Raw genomic sequence first — 25,157 nt, 5'->3', positions numbered from 1 at the left:
TTTAGCCATTCTGACAGGTATAAGGTAATATCTCATTATAGTTTTGACTTGCATTTCCTTGATGATTAGTGATGTTGAGATTTTTTTCATGTGTCTGTTGGCCATATGCATGTCCTCTTTGGAAAAATGTCTATTCATGTTCTCTGCCTATTTGGGAGGGGGTGTAGAGTTGTATAAACTCTTTATATATTTTGGATATTAATCCCTTATGGATATATCATTTGCAAATATTTTCTTCCATTCAGTAGGTTGCCTTTTTGTTTCCTTTGCTGTGCAACAGCTTTTTATTTTGGTGTAGTCCCAATAGTATAATTTTGCTTTTGTTTCCTTTGCCTAAGGAGACATATCTACAAAAAATGTTACTATAGCTGATGCCAAAGAAATTACTGTCTGTGTTTTCTTTAAGGAGTTTTATGGTGTCAGGTCTCACATGTAGTTTTTTAATCCATTCTGAGTTTATCTTTGTGTATGGTGCAGAAAGGTGGTCCAATTTCATTCTTCTGCATGCAACTGCCCAGTTTTCCCAGCACCATTTGTTGAAGAGACTATCTTTTCTCCATTGTATATTCATGCCTCCTTTGTCATTAATTGACCATATAAGCACAGGTTTATTTCTGGGCTTCTAATCTATTCCATTGATCTATGTGTCTATTTCTGTGCCAGTACCATGCTATTTTGATTACTACAGCTTTGTAGTATATCTTGAAATCTAGGATTGTGATACCTCCAGCTTTGTTCTTTCTCAAGATTCCTGTGGCTATCTGGGTTCTTTTGTGGTTCCATACAAATTTTTCCCTTTAGTTTGACAATTTTGGTTAAAGAATTTTAGAAAATTTCATGTTAGATTCAGACCTATTTAACATTAATATAAATTCCTGATTGACATTTTTATCTGATATTAATACAGTCACATCAACATTCTTATGCTCAGTGTTTACAAGGAATGTTTATACTTCCGTCCTTTAATTTACAGAATTGCCTGTGTCTTGGTGTCTGTTCTTAAAATGTCTTGCAATCAACATGTAGATCATTTTTTAGATGCTGCCTAATAATCTCTGCCTTTTAACTACAATCTTTAACTTATGTATATCTATTTAATTATTGAGATATCTATAGTTAAGTTGGTGTTTTTGATGTGTCCTATAGTTCTTTGCTCCTTTGCTCTTCCTTCCAAGCCTTTTTTGGGGGGGTCAGTAGGATGCATTAAATTAAGTATTTTTAAAAATTTCATGTATGCCCTCTATTGGCATTTTAGCTATGTTTTTTTTTTTACTTTCAGTGTTTACTAGATAGATTACAATATGCATTTTTAACCTTCAAAAAGCATGTCTTTTCACATACATGAATAGCTTGTTCTTGCATATAATGTTATATTTTCCTGAAATGCTTTCTCCAGAGATATCTTTAAGATTCTCTTCCTCACTTCTTTCAGGTCAATGCTCAAATTTTTTTTTCATCAAAAAGCCTTCCATACCTTCTTTGTATAAAATTGTAAACCGTCTGTCTGTTTTATTTTCTTTATAACATTTTTACATTTAAGAAAATTTGATTAACTAAGGTAATAAATAGGATTGACTGCTTAAGGGTGGTGTTGGTATGTTCAGTTTGAGTTTATCAACATGAGAAATCACAAATCAATGTGACTACTGATATTTTAATATATTTCTGAAAACTACTTCAAAATTTATAAATTGCATTTAAAAGCATAACACTGTTTCGTTTTATAAATTTACTACTTATTTGGAAGCTAACTCTAAGTAATCCTTTCAACATTCAAAATTCTCTCTTCAACCCTCTGTTACATCTCTCATTCTTCACGTTTTTACCTAAAATTAACTTCTTTGGAATTTTTTCCTCATTCCTTAAGTCTGGGTTTAGGCTCCTCCTATGTACTTCTAGAACACCTTTTCCTAAGAATATTTATACCACAGTATTGCAATTGCCAATTTGTCTCCCAGCACCTTCCATAGTCCCTGACACATAGCAAACACTCAATACCTATTTATGGAAGGAATAAAGAGGGTAGAAAAAAGGAATAATGAGAGACAGAAGATGTCCCCCTCTCTCTACTTCTGGTCAATGCTCCCTCAATGCCCTGCATTTTTTTACTTCACAAAATATCCACATTTCTATAGTAAAATATATTAAAATAGAAGCAGTTTTTCAATTCAGTTAGATCCCATAAAATTTAAGCTTCACATTTAAGCTTAAGAGAGGAAATCATTCTTTCTGGCTGTCAGGTAATGCTTGAGCAAACTCTTATTGGTTTACTAAGGTTTAATACACATGGAGTGAATTTTCAGAATATGAGATTCTGTTACTTTTGTATGTTCCATATAGTCCTAAGTACAATATGCACTATTATGAAATATTAAATCAAATGTCACTGTTTCTTAACTTACCATGTTCCATCTTGTTGCTTAGTTACTTTGTTCTACAAAATTTGAAATTCACACTTGCCACTTGAAGCAGAAATTTTAAGGAGAGAAAAGCTTTGAGGATAATGACTCAGTTCTGCAGTCTATTCAAATTTTCCAGAAGATTCTTCACAATATTTATATGTCCAAAAACAGAATGACTCTTCTTAGGTACAACAATCTACCTTTCTAGTATTTCCCAACAATCCCCTTCTGTTTCTCCTATCCTTTGTTTCAGTGCCATTTATTCATCTTTCTTTAAATACATCATAATCACAGATGCCCTCACTTCTGCCATGTCCAAGTCCTGCATTTCCCATCTCACTTTTACTCCTTTATTCCACCCTTCCACATGAGAACCAACTGTCTGTGTTCCCAAAGCCTCTACTACACTGCTCATATCTACCATATGTTATTTGGTATAAATATAATTATAATTATACCTAGTAAAAAGAGGAGAAGTTCCCTCCCTGTGACATCTTTCAAGAAGTACGCTGTCCTTGTTAAGACATAAATTAACACACAAGGTCTTTCCAGATACAAAGGGAAACCTTGGGGGGCCTGAGTATGAGCAGAATTATTCCACAATTTTTTTACAGAAGAAAAAGAATGTGCTGGTTTCTCCTCTGGCATACAAAGGAGCAGAGCAAAAGACAGGGGAAATGGTGATGGATGATGGGGTACCCATAATTTAAAATGTGATCACACCCATATTTTGCTTCACCCATGTGAAGGAATAAATTCATGAAATGACCGCATGCCAGAAGATTTTGTGAGAAACTGGTGAAAGCTGAAGTTTTGCACTCATGCCACAGGGGTGAAATTATGACTGAAAGGATAGATGCAGTCAGGTGACAGCCAAGAGAAAGATACGAAAATAAAAGTAATTAGATGTACGGGACTGGAAGCAAGTTTATAAAATTCTCTTATGCCTGTAGTCACTCGGATTTCATTTTAGACTCTATGTCTTGGATCTTGTGATCTAGCATGATTTGTCCAGCTATATGTAATCATCTACCCTCGAGCATAATCAAGGTTGTAGATGTTCTTGCCTTGCCTCAAACCTATTCAAAGAACTGAATAAGGATGTAGAGCATCACCAGGAGCAAGTCCTGATTGCTTTTGGAATACACCTCAAAACCAAAACAAAGTTTTGGAAACTACTACTTACACTGCTGAATGGGGTCAAATGGAAAGCTAAGTACACAAAAAGTGGGGTGTGAACTTATCAGACTTGGCAGTTTTAGGAAACTCCCACCTGAACCAGCTGACTAGAGGTTGTTTTTAACACAGCTTAACTGACACGCCATGCTTTAAGAAATTGAAGAAATCTTTCCTACAAGGGGAAAAAAAAAAGTCTGTTGCACATATATTTAAGCTGAGTTTCCTTTTCCTATTTCACCCACTGAGAGAGGAATCTGCAACCTGGACTGCTATTATATTAGTGTCTATCTGGCAGGTACTGGAATCTCTAAACAAGGCTACAAGCAACTGCAAACAAGATGCTTTAACAGAGCATATATTCAGGGTTTGCAGAGGAGAACTTGGAGCCAAAGAGAAAGCATGCTCCTGAAATGTTGCAGTGCAGCCACAGGTCTTGAGAATAGAGAAATAACAGTTATTAGAAAGCTGGGAGGATGTAACATATGGTCCCAAAGCCACCAGTGAAACTATCTTGCAAATACAATAGCATATAATGGGTATTTAAGAAAGTGGAGAAATTTTAGAATGCAATTCAAATTTCTGACCATAAACAGGAAAGGAATGGGGTAGAAATATTTTAAGACATATGAGACATTTTAAATAAACCATTCAGCAAAGTGCTTGGAAATCTTTTTCAAAAATCAGACCCAGGGAGCAATTTATAGCAATGCTTTACTAGAAAAAATTTCAACAGCATAAGCAGATTTAGAGCCCCCAAATTCTTACTATTAGTGAACCTAATTCAGAAAAAGAGTGATGTGACATCAGCTGCCATCTGGGATCAAAAATAAATAGACTTTCACACTGAAAATGAGTGGGGAATTTGAACTGAGGTAAATATAATGCAGACCCAGAAGTCAAATGCAGGTGCTAAGAAGTCAGCTGGAACTGGCTCCCTTCTCCTTTAGTAAGAAGGTACAGCAGCCATGCATGCTGTTAAACAAGTATTTCCTCTTCTCTCCTTCTAACATATGGTGGTGCCATATTTCTCCATTCCCTGTGAATTTAGGCAGGGCCACCCAACTTCCTTTGACCAATGAAATGTGAGCAGAAGTGATCAGTCACTTTTTAAGACAAAAACATTCAGAGTCAGTACACAAGTTGTTATATCCCTTCCCACTGCTGCAGGGATTAAGGAAACACCTGTCAAAATGGAGTCTCCATTAGCCTGGTCCTTGACTGTCCCCAGTGAACATGTACATAAATATGATGAAGAAATAAACCCGTATTGTTGTAAGCTCTGGTGGACACACTCTAAGGTGATGCCCAATACGGCTCATCTCCTATTGTTCATGCTTTCGTGTAATCCCCGCCTTTTGAGTGTAGGTGTGACTTACTTCTAACCAATAGAATATGGCAAAAATAATAGGAGGTCACTTCTGTGATGATACTACAATACATGCAAAAGTGTTTTACTTGCAGACAAACCAGGGACTCCCCTCACTGGCCCTGAAGTAAGCTACCATGAAACAACGAACTGTGTTGGAGAAGCCCAGTGGCAAGGAACAGTGGGCAGTCTCTAGGAGAGAAAGGTAGCCTCAAACATGAAACTGAAGCCTCAGTGCTATAGCCAATATGAGGTAGAATCTGCCAATAAAATGAGACAGCTTAGAAGTGAATCTTTTCCTAATCAAGCCTCTGGTGAAACCACAGCCCCAGCTAACACCTTAGTTGCAACTTGCTGAGACTTTCATGCAGAGAATCTAGAACCCCAACCTCTGACTTGCAGAAACTGTGAGATAATTAATGTTAAGTTTTAAACCACCAAGTTTATGGTCATTTGTTATACAGCAAAAGAAAACTTATACAGAAGCCATTGTGCTTTACAAGTTGTTTCTTACAGCAGCACAACCTATCCTATTCCTTCTGACAGAAGAATCCCAAATAAGCTCAGGATTTATGTTCAAGAGTATGCTTACAAACGCCTTAACAGTATAGGTGGCCCTAGCCCATAGCAAGCTCCTAAAATCCACTGGTTTTGCTTACCTAAGTATCCACTGTGTGGTATTATATTTGCAGTGGAACTGCCCCATATGTGTGAAACAGATTCAAGTTTAAAAGAACAGCCAGAAATTTTGTGAGGTAGAAATACTTACCAGTTGACTTAGATTGCAGTGATCACTGGGTCTCTTAAAACAGTAACCATGAAGTGAGCTCTATTTTTTGTATCCAGAAATTTCAAAGAAAATTGATGATTTGGGATTATGTGACATATTTATTTGTACCACTCTATACCCTCCGGAACACTACCTTGTATCTCCAGATTTATAAGCATCCAAGTTGAAATGTGCAATCTTCTAAGAGCCAACTATATGAATTAGTTATGAGATGAATTCATGCTAATACTGACAATAGTGGATGCACCTACAACAACAACATTTAATGCATTTTTACAATAGTAAGTATGCTGTATGGCTTTTATGCTAAACCTCCCTAGAGGCTCAACAACTTAGCGTTTGGTTATTATTTGCCTCTCATTTTGTTATAACTCCTCTCTTAGGTCACTTTCAGAGTCTACTATGAGCTACATGTAAGTAGCTTCTTCTAAGTATCTCTCCCTAATCTTAGACTCTGAGAGCCTTCAGGAAAGGGCCATACTCATTTTGATTCCTATATTCAAAGCTTAGCATGTTGGCTGGCAGTTGGCTCATGGCTATGGGAATGGAATAGAAGGGAACAGAATGGAAGAGAATGGAAGAGAATGGAAGGCCCTGGTTTGGGTTGTTTGGTTGTTGTACATCAACCAAGTTATTGGTGAAACTGTATTTCCAGCATGTGATCTGTGGTAGGGTAAGAGTAAAACATGGCATGTGAGCATAGATCTAACAGGTCTATGAGGATTGATTCAATCACTTTGAATTGAAATTTGAAGACTATTAGCCCAGCCCATAAATATGCTTTTCTGAATACTATCAATACATCCACTTTGAAAGTACAAGACTCAGAAGTTAGGTCTATATTCCATGACCCTGTTCCTCTGTTGTTACTGAAAAAGGAGACAACAGACTCGAGTTAGAACAATTAGATTTTGTCCCTAGAAAATATGGAATTAGGATTCATTGAAACAGTATCTGTTAGTCATTGAACTGAGGAACAATTAACTGAGGAGCTGCATGGGTGGCCATATGCACATAGAATTAAATCTAGATGCAGAGAAAAAAACAGAGAAGTCACAAAGACAGTGCAAAAATAAGAGGCCAGGTAGGAAGTGGGAGAGAGAACAAGAGAGAAACTGACTGACTTGGTGACTGAAGAATCCCCATTCCCATCCTTAAGTTTATTATAATTAAATGCTTCTTTTACACTTATAGCATATTGTGCTTTTATTTACTTTGAAGCATGAAATTCATGAAATGTATCTCTAGTAAGATGCTGCCTTCTCCAAGGCCTGGAAAGAATTTAAGCAGTGCATGAACTTAGATGGAAAAAAAAGAAAAAGAAAAAGAAAAGATTTCCTTATTTTCTTCAACTATGGATGTAAAAAAATAAACAGTAATATATAACAATAATTGTAACTTTGTCATCAATAGAAATCAACAGAATTTCCATACCCCATTACAGTTGTCTCAGAAATCTTGATATACTGTATATGTTGATCACAGCTTCAAAATGATGGTAGTTATTAGACTCACCACTAGATAGTATTATTTAATGCATTAATAAGGAAGCACACAATTACTACCTCACAAATTTGTTTTTTAATACTTTGCTAATTGCATTTCGATATAATTGATTTCCACTGCAATCCTATGTATTTTATTATATGGATTTTAAAACATTATTCTGAGAAAGGGATACATAGGATTCACCAGATTTCCAAATAGGCTTAGGGCATATAAAATATTAAGAGACCAGAGGTGCTGGGTGGTTCAGTCAGTTAAGTGTCTGACTCCTGATTTCAGCTCAGGTCATGATCAGGTCATGATCTTAGGGCCATGGGATCAAGCCTCATGTTGCCCTTCCCACTCAGCGGGGAGTCTGCTTGAGATTCTCTCCCTCTCCCTCTGCTCCTCCCTTCTCTCTCTCTCTCTCTAATAAATAAGTCTTTAAAAAATATATTAAGAGACCAAAGGCAGACAAGAAGTAAGTGATTTGATTACCAGAGACCAAAATAATCAACTCTATGGAAACCCGGGGTAGACCAAGAAGAACCAGACCTTTTTATCTCTAAGAATTACTCTAGTCCCTAAACCCAGGTTTGGACTTTTTACACCTACTTTGTTAAATATTTGACTATATCTTTAAAAGACCTTAGTGAAAAATATGAATTATTTTTTTTTGTTTCTGCTGTAGCTCAAGTCTTTATATGTTATGGCTGATGAAACATTAAGTGGTATTATCATGCTGAGTCAAATCACTCAAAAGTTGACTACCAGTTAAGGAACATAAATACAGGTTGTACTGAATTTAGAAGGAGTAACAAAAAAATTGAACCCCATCATGCCTATCATTTCAATTGTTTTTTTCTTATAATGTTCCAATCCTCTTTCAGTAACTTAAGATAACTTAAGATAATTTATATATATATTCTAGTGATGATTTTAAATAAGCATTCTGTCAGCATCCAGTTATTACCTAAACTAATTTGAGAAAGAGAGTCTGTGGCTAGAATTACAAATGAGTGGGTTTGCAACTTGTGGCACTTAGGGAGTGAAGGACCATTGACAGTAATTACTTCTTTTCCCCTTGAGGGCCCCTGAGAAGGAAAGTACTGCATTTTCCTACTGAGGAAATTCAGTGTTTGACAGACCATGTACAATTATAAAATTAGCTAACTGATAACTTATTAACATGAGAAGCATGCATGTTCATCAGTAGATATTTTTAAAATAAACTTCTACTCCAATTTCAAAAGATTATTTCAAATGAGACCTACAAAGAAACTTTGTTTTATTTTATTTCCTTTTTCTTCATTTGCATCATATGCCATTCCTGATCAATTCTGGAATCTTTAGAGATTTAGGTATATATAGAGAAAACCACTTACTATGAGGTCTCTGAATTTTCCCACAGTTGCAAATTAATCTATGACACTATTCTAAAAATATTAAAAATCATTATCAACAACTACAACACAAACTAGGCCAGATAGAGTAAGGCCGCCTCTGAGGGCTTCCTTAACGTAGAAACACACACACGCAACCTTGATTCTTGACTATCTGAGGGCAATGGACACTATTTACAGGAAGAATAGCAGATGGGTGCACAGTATGTTTTCAATATCCTTAAGGACTCATTTTATAAGACTTAGTTCAAGCCATTCTGCCTAATCTACACAATTCTATAATAAATTTTAGTCTTCTAAAAAATAAGAATAAAGAAAAATGCCTTATGAAGAGAATAGCTGTATACTGTAATGTTCAAACAAAAGCTAACTAAAAAATGAAAAATCGTGATTCTAACAGTCTCATAATGCCACAGCTAATGGAGGTGTTCAAAAGCTGCTTACTGGCAAGGTAGAACTTCAGTTCAAATTCCAAATCTGCTGCTTTCACCTGCATGTGTAAAAGAAAGACTGTAACAATTCTCCCTCAGGGATGTTGTGAGGATTTCATGAAACAATAAAGTGCCTAGTAAAGTGCCTGACATATAACAGATGCTCAGTAAACTAGCATGCTGCCCTCTTCTGCTGGTTCTGTATCCCTACTGACCATCAGGCTGAGCACATGTACAAGATGAGTCAAATGGATGCTGATACAGGTTAAGATGGAATCATGGAAAAGAAGGAAACATAAACTTAGAGTGACAGCATTTGAAATAGAACTAAACCTTAATAAAGAGAGAGCAACAAAGCAATACATCTCAGATGGGCAACAAAATAACTCAAGCTTAGGTGTCTTTAATTCTAGTTAGTTTGAATCTCTGAGGCCCTTTCTTACTTTCTTCTTCCTCGGGAACCTCTTCAGCATTCCCCATTGCTTTGCAGGAAATCTTGGCCTTATAGTTTGATTATTTATTTTGATGCTATATATTTAAGTTAGGCTTATTATATTTTCAGTAATTTAAAGGAAGTGAACATACAGTAGTAGTACGTAACAATATTCCTTAATGCTTCCTGTCTTAAACTAAAATTGAGGTAGTAAGTACTAGAAGATAGATTTTCCCATACTAAAACCCCATCACCCAAATGACTGGCTTGTTTAAACAACAGTAGGTTAGAAGGGATGGAGAATAAATAAGGAGGGAAGAAAGGAGAAAAGAGTGAAGGAAGGAGGGAAACAGGAAAAAAAAATAAAACAAAGAATAAATACACACTTTAAAAAAAATTATTTCAACTTGGTGAATAGTGAATGGGTTCTTGAAAACCCAGACTTATGATGTTTCTGTAACCCAAAAGTCCAGCAAGGCATGGACCGTTTGCAAGAATATAAGAAAATACACTGCCTTTCCCATCTGCTTCTTCCTCTATAACCCTATACATCTCTTTGTTGTTGTACTTCCAGAAATGCAAAATGGAACTGGTAGATTTTCAGAAAAAGAAAACTAAAGCAATCATAAGAATTCAGAGTAGGAATAGAGCTAGGGAAGATAGCCAGCAATTCAAGAAGGAATGAAAGAGTAAAACTCTTCAACCTGGAAAGGCAAAACCACAGGATGCTAATCACATTAAAATCCTTAAAATACAAAATGATGTATGACTACAATAAGCATACATTTGACTTTCAAAATGTGAAAGACTAGGGTGAGTCTCTTTTAAAAAAGATGCTTCTCAAAACAGAGCAAGGTAAACTTAGGACAAAAAAAAAAAAAAGGAAGTACTTCTTTATACAGAGGACAATAATCTTATGAAACTCTTAATCCCTAAGAGGTAGGTACTGACAACAAATGTAAGTAAGTTTTGAAGGGGATTGGCTGAACTTATACACCACAGTGCCATCAATGGAGATTATGAACAGCTGACACGTGCTCTACCTCTAAGGTTGATGTCAGGATGAAAGATTACAACCACTCATGGTTCATCCCCTAGAGCCATTGTTTGCACAAATTTGGGGGCTAGATGCAACATTAATCCTCACCAGTCACAGTTATTTTTAAATTTCTGAGCTTTATCCCCCCAATTTAAAATTTATAAAGTCATGAAATAAGTTGAAAGAAAACTTAGGGCTCATCTAGTTTAACCCCTTCATAGGAAGCTTGAGTCCCAGAGTCATGGTGACTTACCTCAAGTCACACAGTTGGCTGATAGAGTCAGAAATAAAATCAGTTCTTCTCCTAAGTTTGTAGATAACAGCATTAACTTTCTTCTCTCCTCATGGCAACTGAAAATAAAATTATAGAACATAACTGAGTTAATTGAGATGCATACCCAGAGAAGGGATCACTGTGGTTCTCTTTCCTCAATCAGGAAATTAATTTCGTAGAGGTATTCTATTTACCCCTTCTATCCAACTTTTCCATCATGTGCCTTAAAATCCACATAAATTTAGTTCCTTTTTTTAATTAACAAATTTCCTTTCTTTACTAACTTCTTCAGTTCTCAGGTTTGAAGCCTGAGCTAAAGCAAAAGCCTCTGAGAGAGACTTTTTCTGCTAAAGGAACTTCAAATTATGGAAATTGATATCATCTTTTTTACTTAATTTTAAAATTCATTCTGGTAAGCAGCTCTACAAAAAGTAAATGGTATGACTCTCAGTGTTTTATACGTGTAGTTGCCTCCAAAACCACTCACCTTGAACTAAATCATAGTGAACATCCCTCCCCAGATAACCCAAGAAAGTGGAACCACTCAGGGGCTGGTAAGCATGTTCCCTCTTCATTAATGTGTGTACACATATCTTTAGCCATTCTACAGAGAACTGTACTATTTGACACTGCATTTGCAGACTCCACTGAAGTAGATGGTCTCAGATATTTACTAAAAACAAGAACTATTATTAACATGTAAAATATAAGATGTACACAGCATTATCTCGCTGCAAGGCTGCTGCAATTATATTTGAGTGATAGAGAAATCAAACCGCAAGGAAAATTAACCAGTGAGGACCCAGTGAAGCTCTGGTCACCAAAAGGTCACTTGCAGAACTCTATGTCTGTTATGAGAATTTAGTAGACAAAAGGATATGCAAAATATAAGCAATACAGATTAATTGAAAATATAAATTACACATAATTATACCTAGCATATAAATGTCCATGAGTAGAAATGAATATGAGAAGATTATGCAAAAAAGAGAAAAGCTTGTTATTCTTAGATGATGAATGCAATCTATTTAGGGCATGAATTTTGCCTAAGGCCTCACTTGCTCTGAGGCACTTCTGAGTAAACCATTACTTGGTTGTAGCATGGAAATGTAAAGTGACTGACTCACATAGAGGACTGCTATTGGAACTGTCCAATGTTAAGACCAGGTCACTGAAATTCTCTCCATACTCTGAAAAATTCTAGTACTTCATGTTTTATATTTAATGATTCTGTTTGTGTTCTTGATTTTTAATTAGATTATAACCTATTCAAGGAAAATGATACTATAATCTTTTCAAATACTTTTAAACTCATTGTGCCCATGTAGTACCTGAACTGGACCATTAATAGACTGAGCAATCACAGATTATGACAGGCAATCAAAATGGAGCAGGAAAGGAAAAAGGGGGCTATTTTTCAAAGTACATTTATATTCATAATCTGACCTTTAGATTTCTTATAGAGTTTTGGAAATGATTTTTTTTTGATAAGATAAAATTATTATTTCCATGCATACTAAATCTGCTGTGGCTGACATTCTGGAATAAACAGAATTTTACACAGCAGAAAAACATATCTAAATCTACTTTAAAAAGAAATTCAGGGGGCGCCTGGGTGGCACAGCGGTTAAGCGTCTGCCTTCGGCTCAGGGCATGATCCCGGCGTTATGGGATCGAGCCCCACATCAGGCTCTTCTGCTATGAGCCTGCTTCTTCCTCTCCCACTCCCCCTGCTTGTGTTGCCTTTCTCACTGGCTGTTTCTATCTCTGTCAAATAAATAAATAAAATCTCTAAAAAAAAAAAAAAAAAACAACAAAAAAAAGAAATTCAAACCCTGCCTGGCCATGAGCGAACAATAATGCCGGAATAATTCTTCTACTGTAAACTATTAAAACAGTAAACTGAATATATGAAATTACTCTTTTAGTTGCTAGAAAGCAGATAGCACAGAGCTATGGTCACTGAAAATAAGAGTCCTTGGTTTTCTGCCTATACGCAATTTCAAGACTGGACAACAGAGAAGGGAAATTCAAACAGAGACTGCCATCTTTCTTAGCAGAGGAGACAGAAGTTCAATGAGGCCAAGAAAACTCAAATGGGGGAGGAGGGACAGGACTGTAGAATACCAGCGAGGAGAAAGCTATGAAGAGAAAGAGGTCCAGATATGCACTGCAGTCCTCTTGAATCTTTAGCTGAATACAAATCTGCACATATTTGTGGTAGGCCCTGCAAAGAATAACTTTCAGGGAAAGAAAACTTGCTGGTAATCGTAGGCAAGTAATTCCTAGTGCCCACTCAGGGCAAGAAATAATTTGTGTTCCCACCAGCCAAAATAGAAAGACCTTGTTGTTAATATATGGGGTATTCAGTAAATGTCCCAAAAGAATCATGCTTTAGTAATAAAGCTAGAATGGAGGCTGCTCTATAACTGTCCCACCCCCAAAGCTTGAAAACTAATCACAAAAGCATCAAAATGACCTGTAAGCAACTTTATTGCCTTCCAGGACATTCTTCATATATATTTAACAAGTCCAATACTAAAAAAATAAAAACAAACATAATGCCCAACAGCCAATCAAAATCACCAGACATGTGAAAAAGCAGAAAAATGTAACCTATAACCAGGAGAAGAATCAACTAACAGAAGCAGACAAAGAAATGGCAATGACAATGGAATTAGCAGAAAAGGATGCTAAAATCATTATTATTAATGTGTTCATTATGCTCAAAGATTTAAAGAAAAACATAATGAGAAATAGAAAATATAAGAAAAAATCAAACAGAACTTTTAGAGATGAAATATCTGAAATGAAACTATCACTAGGAAGAATTAACACCAAATTAGACACTTAGAAAGAAAGATCAGTGAACCTGAAGACATAACAACAGAAACTACCCAAAATAATACAGTAAGAGGAAAAAAAGAAAGAGAGAGACTGAAAAAAATAAATAAGAGGAGTCTCAGTGACATGTGCTTATTTGCAAGACACGTAACCACAATGTGACTGGAGTACCAGAAGAAAGGAAAGAAGAGGGAGAGAGAAAAATATTTAAGGAAATTAAATTCCAAAACCACCCAAAAGTTTCCCAAATTTAGTGAAAACAATAAACCCACAGATTCAAGAAGATCAATAAACACCAAATGAACACAAAGAAAACCACATCACATTATAATCAAGTTACTGAAAACTGGCAATAAAGAGAAAAGGTATAGGAAAAAAGGACAGAAGAAAAAAAAATGACCACAGACACATCAAACTCAGTGATCCAGAACTGATGAAATGAAGGGGGAAAAACTTGTCAAATTAGAACACAGTGAAAATATCCTACAAAAGTTAAGCAATGAAGACTTTTCAAGCAACAAATCTGAAAGAATGTTTTGCCAGCAAGTGTTCACTAAAAGAAATGTCGATGAAAACTTTCAGACACAATGAAATGATACCAGATGAAAAACTAGGTGACAAAAAAAGAAAGAAAAAGACCCCACCAAAATAGTAAATATTCAGGTAAACATAAAAACATGTTTATTTCATTTTTTTCAAAAAAATCTTAAAAATAATTGGCTTTTTAAAACAAAAATATGTTGTGGGGTTTAACATATTCCTATACCTATACATATATGAAATGTACCATAATAAAAGTACAAAAGATTGGAAGGGAAATTGTATATGGAAATGTTTCATGGTTTTTAAGTCATACATATAATTTAAAATAGTTAAGTTAAAGATATATAGTATAAAATCTACAGTAGTCACAAAAAGATATACAAAGATGTACAGCTAATAAACCAGTAGTGAAGATTAACAAATATTAACAAATTAAACAAAATTTCATTAATCTAAAAGATAAAGAAAAATAAACAAAATTCAAATAGCATGATGATAAATTTAAGTCCAATTATGTTAAAATTACTTAGGTATAAATGGTCTAAGCACTCTAATTAAAAATCAGAGATTATCCGACTGAACTAAAAGCAATAATGAACTACATTCTGTCTACATTTTAAGAATTTTTGTAAGTAAAAGATCCAACAGGATAAAAGTAAAATGATGCAAAAAGATGGACTGTACAAACACTAACATTAAGGGAACTATAGTAACAATAGTAAGGTAAAAGAAAATGCAAATCAAAGAATATTAACAGGAATTAAAAAGAATATTTCATAATGTTCCATAATGATAAATGGGTCAATTCCTAACGAACATACAATAATTTTATATTTTATGTACCTAAACATAAATTTCAAACATGAATTTTAAAATTCCATGAAGCAAAAAATTGGCAGAACTGAAAAGAGAAAGAAGCAAATATATTATTATAATTAGAGATTTCACATTCTTAGTAATGATAAAACACTGGACAGAAAATCAGTGAAGATACAGAAAACTGAACAACACATTCTAACAACTTGACCTGACTGACATTTATTTACAGAACACTTTACCAAAGAACAGCAGCACATACATTATTTTCAATTGAACATGCCACATGCCATCAAGACAAACCATATGCTGGACTATAAAACAAGTCAATAAATTTTAAAAGATTCAAATACACAGTATGTTCTCTGACAACAAGAGAATTAGCACAGAAATTAACAAAGCTATCCGGGAAATTCCCAAATATGTGGACATGAAACAATGCACTTCTAAATAAATATGTCAAAGAAAGAATCACCAAAATAATTAGAAAATACCTTGAACTGATGAAAATGAAATCATCAAAATATCAAAATCTGTAAGATTTGGCTAAAACAGTGCTTAGAGAGATAATTATAGCTTTACATACTTACATTAGAAAAGGAGAAAGGTCTAAAAATTAATAAGGTAAGCTTTGCATTTAAGAAATTAGAAAAAGAAGGGATAATACAAATTTATATAATGAAGAAAATAATGCATATGTAATTGAAAATCAATACAATAGAAAACAATAAAGAAAAATAAGTTAGAGCAAAAGTTGTTTCTTTGAGAAGGCCAACAAAATTGTAACTAATTAGCCTGATCAAGTTAAAAAAGAGAGAGAAAAGACACAAATTACCAGAAATGACACAGGAGATCACTGAAGATCTTACAGACATTAAAAATATAATAAAGGATAATTTTCACATATATTGATAACAATATATGCTACCTTCAAGAAAAACATAAATTCCTTGAAAATCACAATGAACCAAAACTAACACAAGATGATATAGAAAATCAAATTTTGCAATATTTGTTAAAAACACTGATTTTTGTATAATTTTCACAAAAACTGCAGGATGTTATGATTTCAAGGAATTATGTCAGACATTTGTGGAAGAAATAATAACCATATACATATTCTTTCAGAAAACAGAGTAGAAAAAACTTATCAAATCGCTTTATAAAGCTAGCATCAGTGTAATACCAAATCAGATGCAGACTTCACAAAAACAGGAGCTACAGACCATATACTTATGCATATATACAAAAATCCATAATTTTTGTATAAAAATAAATTTTTATAAATATAAAATATATTCTATATATTTTATAAAAATAAAATAAATTTCCCTATAAAATTCCATAACATGTAAGGGGTATAACACATAGGGTTTACCCTGGAAATGCAAAGATAGTGATGAAGAAAGAATTAATCCACAAATGGATATCACCTGGGGTATGTAAAGACTGGAGGAGGTAGCCACTTGTTCATATGCAAAGAGAGAAACCTAAGACTTCGAGGAACATGAAGAATGAAGGAACTATGACACGACCAAAGGAATACAATATACCCTCTTCAGTAGTGGTATTAGCACAACTGGGTAACCATATGGGAAAAAAAATAAATCTCACCTCTCATCTGCATCTTAAAAAAATTAATTCAAAATGGATCTTAGACTTACACGTAAAAATTGAAATCATAAAATTCTAGAAGACAATATAAGAGAAAGATGTGTGATCTGGGACTAGGCAAAGAGTTCCTAAGTCATACAAAAAAACATTAATCATAGAAGAACTAAACTTCATCAGAATTAAAAATTATTACTTTTGCGAAGACAATGTCAAATAGAAAGACACAATCTAGAAAAAGATATTTGCAACACACATGTGATAAAGGACTTGTATGCAAAACATATAAAGAATATTTACAACTCAATAATGTGAAGGAGATCCAATTTAAAAATGGGTAAATGATCTGAACAGACACTTCATTAAAAAAGAATATACAAATAACTAATAAGCGCATGAAAAGATGTTCAACATCACTAGTCATCAGAGAAAGATGACTTTAAACTGCAATAAGGTAATACTGTACACTCCCACTCAAATGTCTAAAGTTGAAAAGACTTGTCCAGGTAGTAAAGCAATTGGCACTGGTGGGAACATGAAAGGATAAACCTTTGGGAGATATTTTTTAAAAGAATTTAAACATACAGTTACCATTCAACTAAAATATTCACCTTGGAAAACTGAAAACATGTATGCACAAAAACACTTGCACAGGAATGTCCACAGCAACTTTTTTCTTTAGTCAAAAACTGGGAACAACCAGAATGTCTATCAAGAACAATGTGGCTGGGGGTGCCTGGGTGACGCAGTCGTTAAGCACCTGCCTTCAGCTCAGGGCATGATCCCAGCATTCTGGGATCGAGCCCCACATCAGGCTTCTCTGCTAGGAGCCTCTTCTTCCTCTCCCACTCCCCTTGCTTGTGTTCCCTCTCTCGCTGGCTGTCTCTCTGTGTCAAATAAATAAATAAAATCTTAAAAAAAAAAAAAAAAGAACAATGTGGCTGAATCTAAAATCAACACACTGAATGAAAGAAACCAGACACATAAAAGTACACACACTATGTTTCCACTTCTATGAAACTCTAGAAAAGACAAATCTTATATAAAATGACCAAAAGCGTAACAATGACTACCTGGGACCCAAGCTGCAGTAATGGAAATGTTCTATATACTGATTTTAGTGGTAGTTACCCAGATACATACATTTATCAAATCCCATAAAACTTTTCATTGAAAAACATCTTTTTTTTAAGGTTTTTTATTTATTTATTTGACAGAGATAGAGACAGCCAGCGGGAGAGGGAACACAAGCAGGGGGAGTGGGAGAGGAAGAAGCAGGCTCATAGCAGAGGAGCCTGATGTGGGGCTTGATCCCATAATGCCGGGATCACGCCCTGAGCCGAAGGCAGACGCTTAACCGCTGTGCCACCCAGGCACCCCTGAAAAACATCTTTTTTGCTCGTTTGGCTACCACAATGAAGGACTCCCATGTCTAAGGAGTTTTGTAGAGCTTGTTTTCCATCTGCACATTTATGACATTTAATAGCATAATGCAAATGATGTCATCATAGATGCAGATGCACGGATTCTGTATACATGTTTGTTAATAGGCTTTGTTGCTTTGGAAAAGTGTAAGTATTTTCTCAATATTGGCTGCAGAGTTCTATACGTGCCTAACAGTTCAGGTTGTTTATTAGATTGTTTGATCTACCAGTGTATAAAAATGTCCCATCAAAATTCTGTTTTGGCAATTTTTCTTTGGTAATTCTGTCAATATTTATCTATCATGTTTGAAGCTATGTTGGTAGATGTATTCAGGGTTCAGAATTGTTATATCTTTATGGTGAATTGTTCCTTTTATGATTAAGTGATAATCCTCATTACCTCTAGCAATACATTTGTCTTTGAAGTCTAACCATTTTGATAATATTGCTCCATCAACTTTGTTTTGATTAGAATTTTGAAAACACATATTTTCCATTTCTCACTTTTCAACCTTTCTATTTCTTTATATCATAGAGCTATCTCTTGAAATTACCTTATAGCTTGATTTAGGTTTTGCTTTTACAGCAAGTCTTTTTCTTTTTCTCTCTTTCTCAGTAAGAGATGGTCATCAAGAAAGTTTCTTATAGTTACAATTATTGTGATTATTGATATATTTAAACTCATTTCAGCTTTTAATTTCTCATGCATTTTATTAGCATAGAGACTTTATTTTTTTTTTAAGATTTTATTTATTTATTTGACGAGAGAAAGACAGCCAGCGTGAGAGGGAACACAAGCAGGGGAATGGGAGAGGAAGAAGCAGGCTCTCAGGAGAGGAGCCTGATGTGGGGCTTGATCCCAGAACGCTGGGATCACGCCCTGAGCCGAAGGCAGATGCTTAACGACTGAGCCACTCAGGCGCCCCAGCATAGAGACTTTAATATCCAGTCTCTGATATTTATTAGCTGTATTTGTTACAGGACCATGATTTTTCTTCATTCGAAGCTCTTGAGAGGTCTTTCCTAAATAGGATTATCAAAAGAGGGGAGTAGAGGCAGCAGATGATATGTTTCCTAACTGAAATGATCAATTCTACCCCAAGTAAGAAGATGATGTATTCATGAGAATTTTGGAGTTGGAAAGAATCTTAGAGGTTGCTTAATCCATTTTAAGGAAAATTAAAGCCTGAAGGGTTTAGATTTGTTGTTCAAGGTCACAAAGAGAGTTAATAATTATTATATGATTGGACTGAAGTCTCCTAACTCTTTGTCTAGTATTCTCTCCATGCTGTCCTTTCAGATTTATGTTGTACAGACTGTTGAATATCATCATCTCGGCAATACAACAGTAGCACATGTCTTCCTGAAGGAGCTTGTAAGTTGAATCAATTCTGACATGCATATTAAGTTAAGAAGCATGCAAAGCAGATGGTAAAATGCAAATGGATTAAGAGCTCCAAGGTTATACAGATTTGAATCTTATTTTAAAAAGTGATAGCCTGTTTTAAGTCTCATCAGTGACTTTGAAAACAATAGACTCAACCACAATGGGAAATATGAAATATTTTCTAACTTGCAGTTGCCCTTTGTAAAAAATGTTTTATTTCAATATCTAATTTATTTCTCATTTATGTAATACCCTGCAGCATTCTTGCTCTACAACTTTTACCTTCCCTTTGAATGTCTGAATTTTTCTATCATTTATTTTCACTCAAAGGCATTAACCAGCTTTTCTAAGTCATATTTCATTTTTCGTTACTTTTCCAGATACCTAAAATTTTCAAATATTATTTCCAGTTAATCCCATACGGCACGCAAAATGAAGAGCCAGTGCAGAGAATAATTACTCAGTATTTCAAAATGCAGAACTGCTGGGGTAAATTAGGTGATGGGAAATCATGCCATCAGGTCTCACAGTGTTGACAATGGAAAAGGGGCAGTCATACTCAGAAAAAGCTTATACTTTCTCTACATGAGAAAGAAAAGGGAAACACGAATATCCAATCTCAAATTATGCTTCAATTTCTACTTTAATGTTCTCTTCTTAAAATATACATTGCCAAACCCCCTGGTTCAGCAGATCTTTCAAAACCAGCCTTTGAGATTTCACTCTAGGGCTGCATTCTGAGCATATTTTTTAGCAGATAGACCAATTAGGCTTTTTTCCTGACAGCAGCCAATGTCGTGGGGCCTTTGTTAAATTCTATCGCACCTTGTGTTTATGAAAATGAACTGTGTCCTTGGGAATTTCAAAAGGTAATGAAGCATGGGCCTAAGGAAAGCACCAGAGGGAGGCAGAGCACAGAAGGTGTCACTGTGAAGCTCCGATGGGGGTGTTTGGTTTCTAACGATAGCAGTGTTTCTCTAGGTTTGTAGGTCCAAAGACTCAGAATCAAAACAAAACTTCATGAACTCTAATATCTAGAAAAATCTAATTTTTTTTATTAAACTCATGTGTACTACCAATTAATTCTGAGAATAGGTAGATTTAGAATTTGGTATATTTTATTTTTTACAGAGACCTATTCAAACCTGAGAAAGGGCAGAAATGAGCTATTTACAATGTCTTGGGCATATACCACATGCCAGCCCTAAGTTCAGCCTTTCGCCTATTTGGTTGAAGGGCTCCCTCAAAGGTTGGCTTATCCTGAACTCTACTCTCAAACTCTGGCCATTCCACTCTCCTTCTTCCCCCTGTTATTCTTCTTTGCATCCCAATGCCATGCATGCATTTATCTGTTCATCCTCAGACTCCCTGGAATTTCACTTTGGGTGATCAAATCATCCAGCTTTGCCAGGGACTTTCTCAGTTTTAGCCCTGAAAGTCCCAGGTCCCAGGAATACCCTATTTTTCCTTTCTAAACTGCTCTGGAGATTTACATCTTTCTCCAAGGGACTAAACCTGCTGTATATTCATTCCTTCAATAGGATCCTTCATCTAACAGAACATCACTGCCCATCCCCTCCCCCAAACACACACACACACACACACACACACACACACACACACACACAGAGTATAGAAATATACTAAGAATGAGAGCCAAGGCTTTGCTTCATCGAGGCTTGGCCTAAATGCCACCTCCTCTTTGCCCTTTCACTATTAGCTAAAACCTACTTGAAAGATTTGCTTCAATCTATTGAGTTTCTGTGTCTTGCACCTCCATGTTCCCCGGTCAGCCTTATGCTTAGTAGGTATTACTCTCCCTTCAGTTCATTTCACCAAGCTTTTCATACTCTCTGATGACCTTCGCTTGCTGGCTCAGGCTTGTCTTGGATAGTGAACCAACCTAAGAGAGAAAGTTCCTATTTCAATAATGCCTCTCCACCGTATTTCTAGGAAGCAGAACATGGAATTGTTACTCTTCACATTTGGGGATTTGCTGGCCCAGCTGTAATTGCTCATTTTGTGTGTGACTTGCTTTTTCCTCCTTCTTTGGAGGCTTTTAGATCTTTCCTTTGCCCTACAAATTCTGAAATATGCTCTTTAATGTAAGTATATTTCCATTCATTGAGCTAGAAACTTAGTGGGCCCTTTCATTCTGAAAAATCATGTGCTGATACCTTTTTATACCACTTTATTAATTTACGCATTTTGTAATTTCTCTGTTCCCTCTAATGGTTTATTGCTGTTTTACTCTTTTCATTATATATGGCATCATATTCTCTTTAACGGATGTAACATTTTCCCTTTTAAGGCGATCATAAAATGTAATATAATGCATTTATTTAAGGTTCATTTTCATCTTTCTAAATATCAAATAATTTTATTGGAATAGACCTCCCAGTGCCCTTAATTGTTTTAGCTACAAATTTAATTGTATAAGTTAAAAACTAAAAGTTTCATTTTATGACTGTTGAGACTATGACAACATGTAATTAAGTAAAATTTGGGGGGATTGTTGAAAGGACTATGGAAAATCTTGTTTCTGGCCTCTGATTTCACAGCTTTAGAGAGCTGGTGAAAGCAGACAGCAAATCTAATCTACTACATGTTTTATATCTGCCAAAAGATAGATCATCCTGAAAGAGTCATTCCCCTTTTTTCTTTTCCAGTCCACAGACGTCAGTTGGAGAACCGACAGGCTTTAGTCCTAATCAGTGTGTTTGGGCGCCTGGGTAGCTCCGTCAGTTACACCATCCACCTTCTTTCAGGTCATGATCTTGTGGCCTGGGGTAATAGGTTCAGGCTCTCGGCTCAGCAGGGAGTCTGCTTCTCCCTCTCCCTCTGTGCATGCTCGCGCTCTCTCTCTCTCTCTCTCTTTCTCTCCAATAAATTAAAAAAAAAAAAAGAACCTAAACCTAATTGTTGTTTTGAATAAAATAACAGAAAAAACATTTAACTCCATAAAAGGACAGCTTTCTAAAATAATAAGAGAAAAAAAAAAAGGAGTGATCTTCATCAATTAGAAATGAACCAGGGGCGCGTGGGTGGCACAGCGGTTAAGCGTTTGCCTTTGACTCAGGGCGTGATCCTGGTGTTATGGGATCGAGCCCCACATCAGGCTCCTCCGCTATGAGCCTGCTTCTTCCTCTCCCACTCCCCCTGCTTGTGTTCCCTCTCTCGCTGGCTGTCTATCTCTGTCAAATAAATAAATAAAATCTTTAAAAAAAAAAAATTAGAAATGAACCAAAGGCCAAGTGAATTTTAAGTAAAATAAGTCCTTGGGGCAAAACCAAATTAAAAAGTTCTTAATGCCCAAAGGGTTCTTAAACAAAGACAGGAAAACAATAATGAATCAGCACTGAATTAGTAACAAAATGTCTTGTCTGTTGATAAAATTATACCACACTACAACCGAGTAAGATGGTATGGGAAGTCACTTCTATGTCAACAATTAATGTTAAAGCCGAAAGGAATACTACAGAACAATTAGCTCAACTCTTATTTTTATGAAGCAACTGACATCAAAAGAAATAAGGAAGTCATTCAAGTCCTCACAAACATGTAATGGCCCGTGTAACAAACATGTTGTTGCTCCAAAATCAAACTCTTCGATCTCTTTATTCTTACAAACTTCAATGCTCTCTTCACTATAGAAATTGGTCCTATAATGAAATATCTAATTCAACTACAGTTAAATTCCCTAGGTGAGAAAAATTGGCAAATTCTAGTTATGGCCCATATAATTTAATGTTCAATACAATGCAATTTTGAAAAAGAAAATATTCTAGATCTGTTAAGTTTTAAGTAAAATACCTGTTTAAGGTGAAGATGAGCTGGTACAGAAATGAACAATGAAAGTAAGAATAAATAAAAAAGAGAAAGCAAAGAACATTTGTGAGGTCAATTAAAGGAATTCGGGTTGTAAAATTTAGAGAAGAAAATGTTAAAGTGACTTTCTACAGTTAAATGACAATTTGAGGTTATTATTCCCCATATTCATGGAGATAAATATAATAAGGTGAGTACAGATGCACCCAAGAAGTAGTTCTTGTGGGTAGAGTAATTAAGATTTAGCTCAGGCCCCAGTATTGAAAAAAAGGGGGGGGGGGGGTAATGGTACCTGGATCCCTAAAGTTTTGGGAGAAATGGACTAACAACTGAAATTTGTTGGGCAGAAGTCTAGAAGCTAGATCATGACCACTGTCATATGATAATATTACAAAGCAAACTGCCTTTCTTAATCCAATAAATAACATGCTCAGCTCTTCCAAATCAAAGCATACTGTGAATAAATACAGATTCAAGGATCTGAATAAAAGGTTCAAATCCCAGGCTTCATCACTAGTTAATGTAAATTGAGGAAAATTACTTTCAAGTACCTAGGGCTTCTCATATGTAAATGAAGAGGATTTTGTGTCTGCTAAAATGGTACTTACCAATTCTTGGGACAGTGCTAGGAAATAATAAGTTATTACAATTTTCCATACATCCGAACTCATACAATCTGACAGACCCCAATATGATTTTTAACATAATTACTGAAAGTATCAATAGAAATACCATTTTAAAAAATTATCTATTAAAGGTGTCACCAGGTCTATTTAAGAGGGGAAAAATATAGCTAAAGATATTTAACAGCCTTTATTACATCAGAATGACCCATCATCTGGGTGGTGATGAATACTTTGACTAAATCCTAATTAAGAGTCGACTGAATTAGTGAATTTTTGAATCTCACAATTGGCATATTCCTCCTCCAATGAATGTTGGGCTTTGTTCACATAAGAACTAGAGAGGTAGTTTTCCAGTCATTTTTATTAGAAACTATGTGGCAACTCCATTACCTCTCTAAAGTTCTACAAATAAATTCTACAAATACTCATAATCTGTACACTTAAAATATAACTTGTTTCCAAATGTCAAATGAACTCTCAGCTGCAACAATGGAAGAAGCACAAAGAATCTGGAATTTAGACACAACAGGAGAATATCCAACAGAATGACTTGGTAGTTAAACTCAATAGTAATAAAATGCCAAATTCTTAAATTTCTTTATTTATTGAAAAAAATCTCAGTCAAGACTTTAATCTGTAGGTAAAACAACTATAAAGCAAAAGAAGGAGCTATTAGAATTCTAATTAGTAAGATATAGTCAGTTCTGAGATAATGAGACATAGGTGTTCCTAAATATCAGTGCATTCTGTAAAATTGTGCAATAAAAACCATAAGGCTTATGCAACAACAACAACAACAACAAAAATGAGACTGAGGCACACAGTGAAAGCTTCATCAGTGAAACACTGGGAAAAAAAAAAATAGGAACCTAATGAATACGGCCATAAAAGTTTTACACAAGTTAAACAGTTAAGAAATACATAAGTACTAAAATACACAAGGTATTCTACCTGACAAAAGATCTGAAATTGGCTTGTATAAGTGAGCAACAGAGGTTACAACTTGTGAGTGATTGTGAAGAGGTGGAAGGACGATTAACAAAAATCACAGGGAATATTGCAATACCAAAAGCAGTGAACTCAGGCAGCTGGAAGATGTTTCAGGTGTGTGTGTATGTTTTGTGTATTTCTATCTGAATCACTTCACTTGGACAGTTTTTTGCATCCATCTAATATTTCTTGCAGATAAAACCATGCATAAGCAAATGCAAAATTCACATATGTTCAAATTGTTCCCTAAAATACCAGTTTCATGGAACAAATTGGTTTTCAAACT

General features: G+C 35.1%; 1 long non-coding RNA gene across 1 annotated transcript in view; it reads right to left on the bottom strand.

The window, feature by feature from the left end:
• Positions 1-25,157, bottom strand: part of LOC123799744 (uncharacterized) — a 77,788-nt gene that overhangs the window by 50,947 nt on the left and 1,684 nt on the right. The window contains exon 2 of the long non-coding RNA XR_006781684.2: positions 10,782-10,879. This is a non-coding gene — a long non-coding RNA (uncharacterized LOC123799744). The remainder of the gene's footprint in view (positions 1-10,781; positions 10,880-25,157) is intronic.

This window comes from Ursus americanus, chromosome 7 (assembly GCF_024610735.1).
Source record: "Ursus americanus isolate L20-20 chromosome 7, mUrsAme1.1.p, whole genome shotgun sequence".
Classification (NCBI taxonomy): Eukaryota; Metazoa; Chordata; class Mammalia; order Carnivora; family Ursidae; genus Ursus; species Ursus americanus.
Note: the sequence above shows the minus strand (reverse complement) of the source record. Positions and strands in the feature narration are given on the sequence as shown.